The 13,303-nt window shown below is 43.5% G+C and overlaps 1 long non-coding RNA gene and 1 pseudogene across 1 annotated transcript; both read right to left on the bottom strand.

The window, feature by feature from the left end:
* Positions 1 to 1,213: 1,213 nt before the first annotated feature.
* Positions 1,214 to 2,680, bottom strand: LOC140002977 (uncharacterized). Its single transcript, XR_011810817.1, has 3 exons — positions 2,500 to 2,680; positions 1,690 to 1,859; positions 1,214 to 1,275 (listed from the first exon to the last, which is right to left on the bottom strand). It is a non-coding gene; the product is annotated as an uncharacterized lncRNA (long non-coding RNA).
* A 1,967-nt stretch (positions 2,681 to 4,647) lies between these two features.
* On the bottom strand, positions 4,648 to 10,894 carry LOC113841235 (zinc finger CCCH domain-containing protein 11A-like; annotated as a pseudogene).
* Between the last annotated feature and the right edge of the window lie 2,409 nt (positions 10,895 to 13,303).

Genomic DNA, 13,303 nt, shown 5'->3' with positions numbered 1-13,303 from the left:
AGCTTCACAATGTGCCCAACATCGAGTTGTGCCAAGGGGGGAGGAAGGACGAAGCTTTACCTTTAAGCCTTCAGAGCATCGCTCCATCAGAAGACCGATTTGCAGCCACCATGGCGTGCCAATGGAGATCTTTCTGTGCCAAAAGAAGTGCTTTGTCCTCTCGATATCGAAGGTAGCAACCTATAGTTACAGAACGGGTGCACAAGACCTTAACTCTGACCAGCAGGGAAATTTAGGACAACTGAGTGCAGATCCTGCCAATTTCTACCACTTCGGACTGTGCTTTAAGTCTCATTGCAAAGCCTCAGTTAGAAAAAGGATCACCTCAGGGTATCCAACAAGAAGAACAGTTTTATTTTTTTATTTTTTTTTAAATATACCATAGGACTACGCGGTTCAACTGTCAATTATCTCGGATAGTTCAAGGAGGAGGTCATCCTCGTCCTTCCCTGGGTCTAAGTCGATTTCGGCTTCCAGTCTGCCTCCTGAGATTTCCCAAAGTAGCTTCTCAAAATCTTCACCTGCAGATAAGGGCGCGTTCCCCGTGGAACTCAGCCGGCGTGTGCGTGCCTCTTCTAGCTGGGAAGAAGCTGAGGTTGAGGTCTCGAGATCGATCTCCATCTGCTCCTCAAATCTTGCCGGGCTTCCAAGACACACTTCAGGTCTTGGGAGAGCAAGAAAGAACAATCAGGATATGCCATTTCTTAACGGGAAATCCCTTTTCTGCAAACCGGCTCTTAAAACTGTAGGCAAGCCCTCCTACGCTTCAATCTTACACAGGGATTGTTATCAATCAACCCAGGGCTACATTTAGAGCCCAATGTGTTACCAGCTACATTTTTCAGTCTGGGGGTTTATCTGTGAAGCCAGGGCACCTGGAGTTGAGGTGGCATTCTTGAGGACCAAAAGGCAGAGGACACTACTCATCATCTATCACCTCACGAGGAAGTAGAACTTCACCTCATCCTCGTTCAGGTATTCAGACAACCCAAGAAGTCACTGGAAAGCTGTGCTGACTTGCAGCATTTAAAGAAATCCTAATTAAGCAATCCTGCTAGATTTCCTGCTAGAAAGTGGTTTCAGGTGACTTATTCCTTTGATGGATTTTGGCTTTCATTATCTCAGAACCCTCATTTTTTCCCACATGTGACAGAACTTATGTTTCCCTGGGGATATACACTGATTAAGAGAAAGAACAAGTTGGGGTTGTCACCTGTTTGGGGGATTTTCTTCAAGTCTGATGGCTGGGACGTGCTCCGGCACGTCTGAAACACCCTAGAAAGCAGCAAAACAGTATTTATGACACATGGGTAAAAGATTCCTTAATAGCTTTTTCCTCCACACTGCTTCTCCTCTGGCATTGCGGAGCCGTGGCCAAAATACAAAAACAAGGTGCTCCTGAAGAAAGTTCACATTCACCTGGAGGTTACTCATGATCTTGTGTCTTTTAAGAACATGGCATTCATGGACAAAATCGCCCACACCAGAGAAATCACAGCATCAGAGTACCGGTTAAAGAGTGCCATTCATCTCATAAATACAGAAGGGTTCTACAAGCATCCTGTAGACAGCTCCTGGATTTAAAAGGAAACAGAAGGCCTGCAGAACGTTTGAGTTTTCCACCTTTTCTCCTAGAGGAGGGTAGAAATTTAACAAGGGATCCATCTCTGCATTAGCCCCTGGCCTTACCATGGCTGCTTTTTTGGCTGGAGGTCCCATCATGTCAGCATCCAAGGCAGTCCGGAGTTCCACAGCTGCTATGGCAGAGGGATAACTCCCAGGTGCCTTACGTTTCAGTGCCTTCTTCTTGGGGAAAGTGACTTTCCCACCCGAAGGCTTCGCAGATGTCATCAAGTTGGCTAGAGTAAAAGGAAGAGAGAACTGATACAGTCTTGCTCTGCCTCGGGAAAAATCCAGGTTCTCTTAATCATTTCCACAGTCCTTCTACACAGTTAAATGCATTTGGCCAGCAGAATTGCACCGCCATTGCCTGGATTCTCAGGAATGTTTTCCACATAGTAAACTCTGTCTACCAACAATCCATACAAAGGAACCAAGAAACCGAATAGCTACAGTAAATTATAATCCAGGAGAAGGGAAACCTCAGACACATAGCAATCTTAAGTGCAAGTCGGGTTCACAAACCTAGACAGCTTTTATAGTTAAAGTCCTGCTCCCTCTAGGAAAGGAAAAAGCAGCAGTTAGAGTAGGACAAGAGTGTATGCAACTGTTGTACCAGCTTCCTCTCCCTTGCAGTGATGTCCCACAGTTAAGTTGTTCTACAACGTCCAAATTTGTAGTGTCATTTTCTAGTCCCCCGTTCCTTACCTAACATCTGGCTGGCAGGAAAAGAAACAAACTAAGAAAAAGAAAGTACACACTTCGCTTCGTAGCATTGCATGGCAAAATGCACCCAGCCAGAGTTACAGCATGAGAATTGTCATCTTCTGTCTGTATTTCAGAAGACAACCTAAGGAACTCTTAACCTTCAACACTTACTTTTAGCTTCCTGGCCCTGAAATTGAGCTGCCACTTTCCCTGCTGGTTCAGTATTAAAGAAGCCAGCAGTAGATTTGACAGCAGCTTCCTCCTTCCGAAGCTTCTCTTGTTGTTCTCTCTGTTGCCACTTCTCCCACCGGCTCTCTTCAAAGCTCTTCTCTGGACATTTACGAGTTCCACTCTGCTGAGTGGGCTAGAAGGAAAGAAAAGTAGTGCATGAATAGGACAAAAAAAAAAAATATCCGTGCGTGGAGATTTCGTTAAGAAAATCTGATCAGCAATCCCTCCAAAATGGTCTTGATGTGGAACAGCATATTAATATCCTTCAGGTTACTGTTGTTTTGTTGTTTTGTTTTTTTTTTCCATAAAATTCTGCCTGTAACAAGAGCCATGCTTTACTATGGACACAGTCTCGCATATCTGCAATATCCACTATGGCAAGCTTCTTTAAACAGCTATGGTGTTCTGCTGTACATCTATTTATCACATTCTTTTTAAGCAGCAGAACGTCATACAAGTTCCCCTATACAGTATCCACTGACAGATTGATTTCCTTCAACACAGAACTCTGGCCTTCCGTATTAAATCCTTCATGTCTGTGTCGTGGTTCCGCTCGAGTGGGCAGCCGAGCTCCACCACAGCCGCTCTCTCACTCCCCCTCCTCAAAGAGGAATGGGGAGAAAATATGTGAAAGGGGCTCAAGGATTGAGATAAGGACGAGAAAATCACGCAATAATTAGTGTAACGGGCAAACCAGACTCAGCATAAGAAGACAGATAGTAAGATTTATTGCTCATTACTAACAAGCTAGAGAAGTGAGAAACAAATGAAAGAAACCAAAAGCACCTCCCCCCCCATCCACCCTCTTCCACCTCCTCCCCCCGAGCGGTGTAGGGGAACGGGGGAATGGGGGTTATGGTCAGTCTACAGCACTTCTTCTCTGCCGCTCCTTCTCGGTCACTCTCGTCCCCTGTGCTGTGGGGTCCCACCCACGGGATGCAGTCCTTGACGAACTGATCCGGCGTGGGCTTCCCACAGGCAGCAGCTCTTCCAGAGCTGCTCCAGATATGGGTCCATACCACGGGGTCCATCCCTCAGGAGAAAACTGCTCCAACCTGGCTCCCCTACAGGCAGCAGCTCCTGCCAGATCACCTGCTCCTGTGTGGTCTCCTCTCCACGGGCTACAGGTCAGGCCCAGAATCTGCTCCGGCAGGGGTCTTCCACAGGCGGCAGCCTCCGTCGGTGCAGGGCCACCTGCTCCACCGTGGTCTCCTCCACGGGCTGCAGCGTGAAACCCTGCTCCACCGTGATACTCCATGGGCTGCAGGGGGACATCCTGCTTCACCATGGTCCTCACCACAGGCCGCAGGGGACTTCTGCTCCGGCGCCTGGAGCACCTCTCCCCCTCCTTCTACACTGACCTTGGCACCTGCAAGGCTGTTTCTCACTCCCTTCACTCTCCCGGCTGCTGTGTGGCGCAGCGTTTTTTTCCCTGACTTAAATATGCTCTCACAGAGGCGCAAAACAACATTGCTTATTGGCTCAGATCTGGAAAACAGTGGGGCCCTTCCCAAACATGGGGCGGCTTCTAGATCTTTCTCACAGAAACCACTCCTATGGCCCCCTGCTACCAAAGCCTTGCCACGTAAACCCACTACAGTCTGACAGATCAAGTCAGTAAGAACAAAAAGAATTCCCTCCATGTTAACCGTGTAGATTTCAGCTGGTGCTAACAGGGTTTCTTTGTTGCTGTGGTATAAACAGACTGATTCCAAGTTTGAGGAGTACAGAGTTGTCTGGAAATGCTGCTGGCGATAGGATTTAGACTGCACTGCAGCTCCTACCAGGTGCTGAAGGGTAAGAACACACTCAAGAGGGTGGCACACGGTGAGTAACAAAACTTGGCAGAATTATCAGAAATTGTACGAATGGATGTGTGTCTTCACAGAGGACTCACCTGTACATCAGCTACAGAGGAAAGGTTAGGAAAAGGCCAGTTCAATTCCACTGCCTTCTTTTCTTCTTTTTCAGGTGCTTTAAAAAAAGACCAAAAAAAGTTTTGTCAACGGCAGAAATAAAGAAAGCTGGGTACTTGTTTCCTTTGTGCATTTGTGCATCCTTGTGTCCCATGAGAGAGAGAGAGAAAGGCTACAATGTGCAATCCATTCGCCCGGACAGAGCGAGCTGCTTCTTGGACTCACCCTGAATTTTGCTCTTGGTATGGGATTCTCCTGCTTTTTTCTTCTCTTCTACCAAGCGATTATTCTTTTTTTCAGACAAGGCTTCAGAGAAAGTTTTGATGCGACCTGCACGAGCAGGTCTTGCCCCTGCGCTGGAATCTTCAGTTTTACCATGCCCTTCAGCTTCGGCTTTGGCTTGAGTTTCGCGTCTCTGAAGAGCTTTCTCACGACGGATTTCCTCCAGTGTTTTCACACGGATCTCTCCCATCAGCTTAGCAGCCTTCCCTGTCATCATCAAGAAATGAGGAGAAGCACCGACATTTAAAGAGAGTCCAGCAATATTTTAAGTCTCCAAAATTTGTCAGAGCACTAAGGAAAACTAATCTTGAGTGTTCCCAATAATGCATCTTAGAACAATATCCTTAGAACAACATTCTCCTCCTCCTCTGAGCCACTTGTATTTTGAAGACCAGCCCTATCCAGAGAGAACTGCTACACAGAAATGCTGCTTTACTTTAGTACTTTTTCAGACTGCATTTCAAATTCCTGCTCCTGGCAGTGGTTCTATTCTAATGGTACGTAACGGTTCACAGAAGCAGCTAAAAACCTTGACAAGGCACAAGTAGAAAATAAACACACACCTAGAGCCAGATTTCTGATAGTGGCTGTCAGAAGAGCTTCAGCACTCAAGCAAGAGGCATCAGTTCTTTGTTTTCGTTTCAATTAGTTTTTAGGGATGGATGAAAGCAGTCCAAGTTCATGGAAAGGAAGGAGGAGAAAGCATATTTAATATCTAGCTGTTACCTCTCTCAGTGCTGGTCTGTTTAGAAGGTAATCCCAGCCTGTCCTTCAGAGACTTGGCAACTTGAACTGCAAAACAGAAACAGAACGAATTAGGGAGGCTGCATAATGTCAACTTCAGGTTCACAGTTCAAAACAAGACAGGAAAGGTAACTTTGAATCCCAGTGATTACAACCTCAGCCAACATGCAAAAAGAAACATCACTGGAAAAGGACAAACAGAAAGACTAAATGCAAAACCCAGGAATCCAATCCAGATGCCCGTTTAGTACCTGGATCTCTCTTGGGTGCTTTGTCAGCATTTCCCGGAGCCTCTACCTTCTTCCCCAGCCTTTCAGCAAGGCTGCACTTCACTGGAACGGTGCTTACATCGTCTTCAGAGAAAACAAGGAGTATTGTAAGAACTTTTCTTTGCAGGAAGGTTTGAGAACAGTCAACAATAAGCTTCTATTTTTCAAGCGTATTTTCATAGAATTGCCTTTCAGCTGCTAAATGATTTTTTTTTTTTTGCCATTTCTGCAGTCAACACAGATCTCCACTGCAATGTATTTTCCTTTCATACCTCAAAAATACTCTTTAATGCAGTCATATATAGAAGGCAGCACCTACGTAACAGCTCATAAAAAGTTCTTACCCGCGGAGGCTTTCCATTTTCCTTGTCTAGCAACAAGATCTAGTCGAACCACAGGTTCCTCCCCTAAAACAAAAGGGAATTTTTTTTCTATTTCACAGAAACCAGTAGCCCATGTCCAAAAAAACCCAGTCAGACATTGTTTTGACAGCTAAACCACATAAACTCATATTTTAACTATAATTAACATAGAAAAAAATATTAAGAGTCTCAGTGCTTGCTTCAAATTCCAGCTGAGATAGTAGAGAGTGAATCTGAGTCTGCTTGACAGCTATACTTTGTGCAGAACAAAGCTGCATAAGCAAGCAGAATATTATTAGGTACAAATGCTGACAAATAGTCCTTTCGAAGGTGAATGTCTACGAGTAAAAGTACTTCCACACTTTTTTCCCTTTCAAAGGCATTTGCACAGCTCTAAACAATTTATACACAAACTCCTGTCATACTGTGTCCACACCTGCCACTGTCAGCCTCTTTAATGCTTCAGAAATTGCTTTTTATATATAGCTTTTTATATAGCTGTCTTCTACAGCTCTTTCTTCTCGTTACTCTTCTGTTTTTCAGTTACCCCCCTATTTGCATACTGACACTTTTTTTTTCTCCTGCCACTGCACTTAACCTGAGCACCAAATCTTTCCAGTACAACCAGGGACTTGAAGCATAAAAGCACGTTTTGAACAGAAGGCAGCACCAGAAGGCTAACACGGGTGAATTGTTTTAATTATTGCTTAACCCTCCAGTTTAGGAGTAATGAAATCAAAACAAAAGCATTCCTTACTACATTTCTTGGAAGACAGTGTCACAGTTCTCACCACTGTCCGGACATTTTCCTTTTCTGGAGCAGGAAAAATCATAGAATCAACGGGACGAAGAGAAGATCTTGAAGAACCTTCTGTTCAGAGCAACCAAAACATAAGGAAGTTTACCCAGCATAAAAAACTATCACAAAGAACAAAAAACTTTAAATTATTTGTTACTGTCAAAAATACAGCAAGCAGAGCATGTAAATAAGAGAGGTGACTAATTTGCCTCTGGTTGCCCTTTGAACTCCCATTTAGAATACCAGCTGGCTGAGAATCAGGTTGCTTGATGCCCCCAGCCTAAAATGGAAGTCTGTCCCTCAAGCAGCTCCCAGGCACCATCACCTGCCGTGAACAGGATCAGAAAGTAGGGCATATTAACTCACCACCGTGTCTTTTATTTTTTTCCTTCATCTTCTGCGATTTGATTTCCTCAAGTGTTTTTATTCCAAAATTCAGATTGCCCTCTGAAAACAGGAAACAGTTCATGAGACAGGCTTAGAGGCACTCACTGAGGACCACAGGTCCTCAGGCTTCTTAGCGCTCAGGAACTTTCTGAAGTATTTAGAATAAAGCCTGTCAACACTCCTCACAAGTGAAAGAGCCCTAGAACCAATGGCATTTTGCCCCTCCTTTCATCCTTCAGGGTTAAAAATGTAGTTTTAACTTTAATCCATTTACACGATATTAGATCCCTCTGTCGTTAGATATGGCTTATCAACAGTGGTTGCAAGGCTGCACGTGCAGCCATTTCAACTCCATGCTGTGGCCCTGGTTTGTTCTCCAAAAGTAAAGAAAAGGAGTTCACCTTTCTGACCCAATGGGCACATGATAGTATTAATGGCAGAAATGAGATCATGGAAATAACCGAGTCCATTCAGCACCCCTACATTTTGTTGTGTTTTTACACCACACTGCTTTTGACTTCACTGTCAAGTTCTTCTGATTTATCCTACTAAGGTGCCGGAATATCTTGTTTAGTAGCAGGAGAACTGCCTTTGGGAGTGGAAATCACCCGTAATCCATTTTTGCCTTCCGCAGCTGGTTGCTGGACGGGAGTTTTAGTTTCTTCTCCTTCCTCAGAAAGTTGGTCTGAAGGGGAAAAATCTATTCAGTTATGCATAGACCAGATTGTTCATGATTACGTAGCTCATGCAGTGACACTTCAGCCCATGGTTCATATAAAAAACTTTGTTGCTGTTTTGTTTGTTTGTTTTTGTTTGTTTTGTTTTTTTAAACAGCTACACTGACCTGATGAACTCCTAAGTAGAATACACTAGGACAAAACATCTAGGACTCTAGATTCTCTCTGCAGCTTTAACTACTACACAACACATTGCTCTTCAGACAGAAAAAAGAAATTTCCTTCCTAGTTTCACACAGAACTTTACACAACAGACCAGCTAAAGCCAGGAGTGGTTCTAAGCTTTCCTCCAACGTTTCAGGTTCTGTCCACTGACTGCCAGACAAAGCCACCAGTGACCTGGCCAGACCGCCTGCCCTATCGCTAGTCAGACCTCAGGTCATCTGTGATTTATACATTCATTTACAGCACAGATTCCTTCAAGAACCAAAGATTTACACAATCATTTACAGCACAAATGCCTTCAAGAACCAAAGATTTAACACATTCATTTACAGCACAAATTCCTTCAAGAACCAAAGATTTAACACATTCATTTACAGCACAAATTCCTTCAAGAACCAAAGATTTAACACATTCATTTACAGCACAAATGCCTTCAAGAACCAAAGATTTAACACATTCATTTACAGCACAAATTCCTTCAAGAACCAAAGATTTAACACATTCATTTACAGCACAAATTCCTTCAAGAACCAAAGATCTACACAATCATTTACAGCACAAATTCCTTCCAAGAACCAACACATGCTCACCATCATCATCTTCATCATCATCTGCAGCACTGATTACAACTGGAGGGTGTGTAGGGCTTGGGACATTTTCAGAGTTTTCCACTTTCATCACCCCCTTAGCTGTGGAGAGTGATTTGACTGGACAGAAAGTTTCTTTTGCTGCAGTGACATCTGAGCCACTTTCAAAGCATCGTCCGAGGACTCAGGCGGACTTGGCAGTGTAGCTAGAGGAAGAGGAGGATCATCGGTAATATGGCAGTTTAAAACTTTGACCACAATGCAAAGAGATGGTAGGAAAGGCAGATAACCCGCACAGACAACGAATTCAGCATCTCCTTTTGCCCATCCCATCACTGTTTACACCAGGAACAATGACTTCCCTTCGAACAACAACACATCTCCCTACCACCCAGCAAAAGATGAAACAACAGGAAGCAAACTGCAAGGCAAACATCACACAAAGCAAAGAGAAGCTGAGCACGAAAGCAGAAAACAAACACCAGCAGTACACTCGGTTTAACTGACCACCTATGACTGCAGACCTTTTCCTGTACTCACAAATGAACAGTTACCTGATGCCCCCTACAGGATTGGCACCCACTAAGTAATACTCCAAATTAAGTCTTCAGCGCTTCAAGAAAAAGGACCTAAACTCACTCTTGCTTGGTGGGAAGAATTGTCCATCGATGTAACATCCCTTTGCATGATGAAAAGCACAGTTGGCTTTCTGACAGCCTCCCGGCTGCTTCTCCCAGTAGCAAGGAATCTCACTGCACTTTTTCTGAAGACAGAAAGAAAGAAAAGCTCGTGATAACATGCACCTGAGGCTTGCAAAGAGATGCGCAGCTCCAGATCATGACAGCTGTCACAACACAGTGCTGAAACATCATTCCAAAGGTCAGTTTCTCAGTTAAGTGTAGTATTTCTGGGCATATTCACAAAGTTTGCATAAGCTGCAACCACTATGCACATTTAGATTTGTCATCATTCAGTTAGAGAAGACAGGCACTCTCAGACATCAGTTGAGGGTGGGTTAAACTAATACACCTAGGATTATACTAGGATTATTCACAGGGAAAAAGAACATCCGAAATTGCCTAGGTTAACCCTGTCTAGAACTACTTCTTGGAGACTTAGTTCTTCTGCACCTTTAACTTTCCCCACTTCCTACCCCAGGCAGCTAGAACAGCGTTATCTGAAGGACTGTGGCTCAGAAGAGACCTGATAGTTCATTATCAAGCCTGCTCCCATGAGGATAGAACAGCGTTTATTACCCCCCTGCTCCAGCAGGTTTTAGCAGTCTATTTAACAGCTATTCTGCATCTGTTGAGAAGACTGTCAGCATCTAATAAAAATATATATATATATATATCTTGCTAAGACACACCTAAGGCATTGATTTTATTTCCCTCTGCTTCCTCCCACCCCCTCTCTTGGTAACAGAAACCAGTATGATTTGGAAGCAAACGAATCTATCCTGCAAAAGCACAATCAGTACACCTATGGCACTGAAAAAGGCTTTCGTTGATTTATTTTGAGAACACATCGTTAGGCACTCACGTCAATTTCCATGTGTCTGAATCGGCAGACATTCCTGAAACAACGACCCTCCTGCCACAGCTTGCAGACCGTCTCATTGCCCAGAGCAGCTTCGCAGTGGCAGTAGGCACATTTGTCTCCCTGGAACCAAAAGGAAACCAACAAGGAAAATAGAGTACAGCCTCAAAAATGGCCATGCTGCTGCCTAATGTTGCTACAACTGAATTCAGAATCTATCTGGTTCTCAAGTTAACCAAAGACCAGTGTGCTTCCTCCTCCTAATCTACTCCTTCCTGAAAAAAATGGGGAAAAAAAGCAAAGCAAAGGAAAGCCAGCCATACCTTGGTACAGGTAGAATAGAAATAGAAGTAGCAATCGTCTCCTTGTTTAGACATGCCGACGAGTTCTGCTAACAAGCTCGGCTTCTCTCCACAGGGACTTCCTCTGCTCTTGGAGAGAGTTGTCTTCACCCTTGCTTGGGCTGAAAGTCTTCTACTGGCTTGTGATCAGTGAAATCTTCTTTTTAAAAGTAACCCTAAAGAAAGTAACAAGTGAAAAATAATGAGGAACGAACAGTTTTCCAGCTTTCTTCAGTTAATCAAATCAAGTTATCAGTCTCTCGAAGAGAGCAAAGCCTTTTTCCCAAATTCTGGAAATACACACCAACAAGTGGCATAAACTTTGCCTTTGCTGAAGGAAGATAAATAACACAAAGAAAATCTGTCTAGTTTGTTTTACAGGCTTGTCTTTCTCAGTATGGAACAAACTGACCTCCCTGGTCTAACTTTGCAGTTGGCTATTCTGCCTCTGTCCTGGAGAGAAGAGCAAGAAAGGAACAAATCTATTTTTGCACTCCAAAAACACGTTAGAGGAGGATTATCACACCCGCCTAAGGGTACTTCCTTGTTTGTTTATAAAGCACCACGTATTTCTCTTGGACAGTCTTTGTTGCTGGCTTGTTTTGTGCCTTCCATTTATAATAAAGATGTTAAGATGCTTACCCCTTGTTTTTTTTTGTTATTTTTTTTGTTTGTTTCTTTTTTTTTAAAGAACAGTGGAAGTGGAGAGTCAGATGACAAGCAAGAACAAACACCAGAAACTCCTTGTTCTGCCCCTGCTTTTTAATCACCCAGCATCACCCCGGCTGCAAAACAGCCTCTGCTGATTTACCTGCTTGTTAAAGCACCCCACAGGCTGCAAGTGCGGTGTGCTAGGTGTCAAGTTCTATTTAACGGTGCACAGGTAACCATTCGTCTTCCCACAGTCGAAGCACAGAACAGCCTCTTGCTAACAGAACTCATCCCTGCTGCTGCAAGAAACCTCATGGCCTGCAGGAAAACCTCAAGCTAGGAGTTCCAAAGCAAAAGCAGAAAACGCGTGATTTGTACTCTTTATATTGGAGTGAATTCTAGCTGCTAAACGCTGCCTATATCTGAGGGCACGTTCTGAGGCTGGGGGGAAGGACACTCAACACCCACTGACAGCTGGAGTGCAAAGATGCCAGCCAAGAAGGCAAAGGTTAGAGCTGAACGCTGCCTCAGCTTCCTCCAGCAGCCCGCTGGGGGTCACCTTTCACCACGCTCTCTGAGACTCTGAGCCCTGAATTGGCAACATGACTATTTTTTTCCACTATTAAGCTTTTCATTAGTGCTTTTGGTTTGTTTGTGGGTATTTTTGTTTGCTTTTTTTGTCTTAGTTTCTAATTTTTATGGAGCAGTGACTTTAGCTGGAAAGAAGGGAGAAGCCAAGTATTTCTCAGTGAAGATGATAACAATTCTGTCTCTGTATTTGTAGAAAGAGACTGTTTGGCAGGTACAGGATACTTCACTGAGACTGTATTCTAGATAAACAGAAAGCCTGACTGAAGAAATCTGTGTCCTTCCAGATTCCTGGGCATTTCAAGCGGTGACTCCTGAACGTTCTTGGGAAGAAGACCAGCAACAGATAAGTGATGAGAACACTGTACAAGTCCCTACGGAGACAGACTACATAGTTATTGTGGATCGCTATGAGCTCAAAGTATGTCTAATTTCACCTTTTTTTTAATGCTCAAATAGGACATATTCCTGCGTCATGTAAAATTGCAAATTAAGCCCATTGTTAACCAATGCCAATTAAAACAATTCATTGGAAGGACATACAGATAGTGAAATAATTCAGCCTGTAATGCACTGTGACTGTTTAGTTTCCACACCTCATGGAGATTTCTGTAGGCTACCATTTGCTTCTGGTCATCTGTAGTTTAGGAGACAGATTCTTTGCCTAATTTTTAAGACAAAAGGCCTTGCTGAATTTTAAAATACCACACTGACAACCTGCTAGTACTATTATGGATATCATTTTAATGATTCATAATTCTTATGATGGGTTTGAGGGCTTTTATTTGGGGATTTTTTTTCATGCTTTGATATATTAAGAACCTGAAAAGGATCTTTATTTCTTGCAGTGATGATATTAAACCTGAAGTTAGCAGGTTGACGTAAACTAGCTAGACATGGAGAAGTGACTACTTTTCTGAAATTCCTTGAAAGTGCAGTATTAGAATTTCTTATATTGTGTGTGTGTGTATATATATATAGTTGTATATATATATATATATATAGTGTATATATATACACACATGAGGGAGGCAGAGTTTGCTGATAAGATGATAAGCAGCATTATTTCCAGGGGGCAGTAGTATTTCCATTTGGTATGGCTGCTCCCTAAAGCTACATGCTTGCAGGCTCACACAGGTAATGGACAGTTGTGGCAGTGGAAGAAGGTGCTGCCACTAGCTTGTCACTGTTGCTGTGCCAGAGATTATCATCTCTGCATCTTTGGTAATAGAAATGACTGTGTGAGAGAGAGGTGATTGCTACAAGCAGTCGCTTTGCTATTTACCCACCCCTGAATTTAAAGGTAGGATTGAGCAAACTAATCCACCTTTGCTCTGGGCGTTTGAGCAATCTGTTCTGCCAGCAGAGTTGTAGGCA

The sequence above is a fragment of the Anas platyrhynchos genome, chromosome 7 (genome assembly GCF_047663525.1).
Source record: "Anas platyrhynchos isolate ZD024472 breed Pekin duck chromosome 7, IASCAAS_PekinDuck_T2T, whole genome shotgun sequence".
NCBI lineage: Eukaryota > Metazoa > Chordata > Aves > Anseriformes > Anatidae > Anas > Anas platyrhynchos.
The sequence above is the reverse complement of the archived record's forward strand: the minus strand, read 5'-3'. Positions and strand labels throughout refer to the sequence as shown.